Genomic DNA, 2500 nt, shown 5'->3' on the forward strand with positions numbered 1-2500 from the left:
GAACATGAAGACCGAGGCAACCAACAAAAAATAATTTTTTTTTTCTCTTTCCCGGAATTTTTTTTTTTTTTTTTCGAAATAGCCGAGAAAGAATATGAAGACCGAGGCATCCAACAAAAAAATTTTTTTTTTTTTTTTTCCTAATCTACCCAAGCAAAACAAATAGAAGACCGAGGCATCCAAAAAAATTTTTTTTTTTTTTTTTTTTTTCGAAAAATTTTTTTTCACAAAAACTTTTTTTTTTTTTTTTCCCCAAAAAATTTTTTTTTTCGTTCCAAGCTAACCAAGACATCTACTATTCACTAGTAGAGCAATCGAGACTGCAAAGCAAGCAATGGCCTTACTTGCAGCTCTTGGTGCTGAGAACTCCCCCCCCCCTATAGTAGTCTTAAGTAAAACCACAGCTCTGACAGGAGTAGATATTGCATGCGAGCGAGGAGTCGTAATGGGCAAAATTGACTCGGGGGACCTCCAAATCGAATTCCGTTTCGAGCAAAACACTTCTTAGGCTTCAAGGAAGCTCCCATAAAATTTCCAAACCCAAACTCCAAACTTCATTTTTTAGCCTACAATGCCCACGTGCACGCCGGTGTGCACGCAGGGGTGCTTGAGCATGCGGGAGAGGAGCCATAATGGGCAACATTGACTCGGGGGACCTCCAAATCGAAATCCGTCTCGAGCAAAACACTTCTTAAGCTTCTAGGAAGCTCCCATAAAACTTCCAAACCCAAACTCCAAACTTTATTTTTTAGCATACAATGCCCACGTGCACGCCGGGGTGCTTGAGCGTGCGGGCGAGGAGCCATAATGGGCAACATTGACTCGGGGGACCTCCAAATCGAAATCCGTCTCGAGCAAAACACTTCTTAAGCTTCAAGGAAGCTCCCATAAAACTTCCAAACCCAAACTCCAAACTTTATTTTTTAGCATACAATGCCCACGTGCACGCAGGGGTGCTTGAGCATGCGGGAGAGGAGCCATAATGGGCAACATTGACTCGGGGGACCTCCAAATCGAAATCCGTCTCGAGCAAAACACTTCTTAAGCTTCTAGGAAGCTCCCATAAAATTTTCAAACCCAAACTCCAAACTTCATTTTTTAGCATACGATGCCCCCGTGCACGCGGGGGTGCTTGAGCGTGCGGGGGAGGAGTCATAATGGGCAAAACTAACTCGGGGGATCTCCAAATCAAAATCCGTCTCGAGCAAAGCAGTTCTTAGGCTTCTAGGAAGCTCCCATAAAATTTCCGAACCCAAACTCCAAACTTCATTTTTTAGCATACTATGCCCACGTGCACGCCGGGGTGCACGAGCGTGCGGGCGAGGAGTCGTAATGGGCAAAATTAACTCGGGGGACCTCCAAATCGAAATCCGTCTCGAGCAAAGCATTTCTTAGGCTTCTAGGAAGTTCCCGTAAAATTTTCAAACCCAAACTCCAAACTTCATTTTTTAGCACACAATGCCCACGTGCACGCGGGGGTGCTTAAGCGTGCGGGCGAGGAGTCATAATGGGCAAAATTAACTCGGGGGACCTCCAAATCGAAATCCGTCTCGAGCAAAGCACTTCTTAGGCTTCTAGGAAGCTCCCATAAAATTTCCAAACCCAAACTCCAAACTTCATTTTTTAGCATACGATGCCCCCGTGCACGCGGGGGTGCTTGAGCGTGCGGGGGAGGAGTCATAATGGGCAAAACTAACTCGGGGGATCTCCAAATCAAAATCCGTCTCGAGCAAAGCAGTTCTTAGGCTTCTAGGAAGCTCCCATAAAATTTCCGAACCCAAACTCCAAACTTCATTTTTTAGCATACTATGCCCACGTGCACGCCGGGGTGCACGAGCGTGCGGGCGAGGAGTCGTAATGGGCAAAATTAACTCGGGGGACCTCCAAATCGAAATCCGTCTCGAGCAAAGCATTTCTTAGGCTTCTAGGAAGTTCCCGTAAAATTTTCAAACCCAAACTCCAAACTTCATTTTTTAGCATACGATGCCCACGTGCGCGCCGGTGTGCACGTCGGGGTGCACGAGCGTGCGGGCGAGGAGCCGTAATTGGCAAAATTAACACGGCGGACCTCCAAATCGAAATCCGTCTCGAGCAAAGCATTTCTTAGGCTTCTAGGAAGTTCCCGTAAAATTTTCAAACCCAAACTCCAAACTTCATTTTTTAGCATACGATGCCCACGTGCACGCCGGTGTGCACGAGCATGCGGGCGAGGAGTCATAAAGGGCAAACTTAACTCGGGGGACCTCCAAATCGAAATCCGTCTCGAGCAAAGCATTTCTTAGGCTTCTAGGAAGCTCCCATAAAATTTTCAAACCCAAACTCCAAACTTCATTTTTTAGCACACAATGCCCACGTGCACGCGGGGGTGCTTAAGCGTGCGGGCGAGGAGTCATAATGGGCAAAATTAACTCGGGGGACCTCCAAATCGAAATCCGTCTCGAGCAAAGCACTTCTTAGGCTTCTAGGAAGCTCCCATAAAATTTTCAAACCCAAACTCCAA

The sequence above is a fragment of the Cornus florida genome, unplaced genomic scaffold (genome assembly GCF_030987335.1).
Source record: "Cornus florida cultivar Cherokee Brave unplaced genomic scaffold, ASM3098733v1 CherokeeBrave_3.0.0_Hap2_scaffold_4, whole genome shotgun sequence".
NCBI lineage: Eukaryota > Viridiplantae > Streptophyta > Magnoliopsida > Cornales > Cornaceae > Cornus > Cornus florida.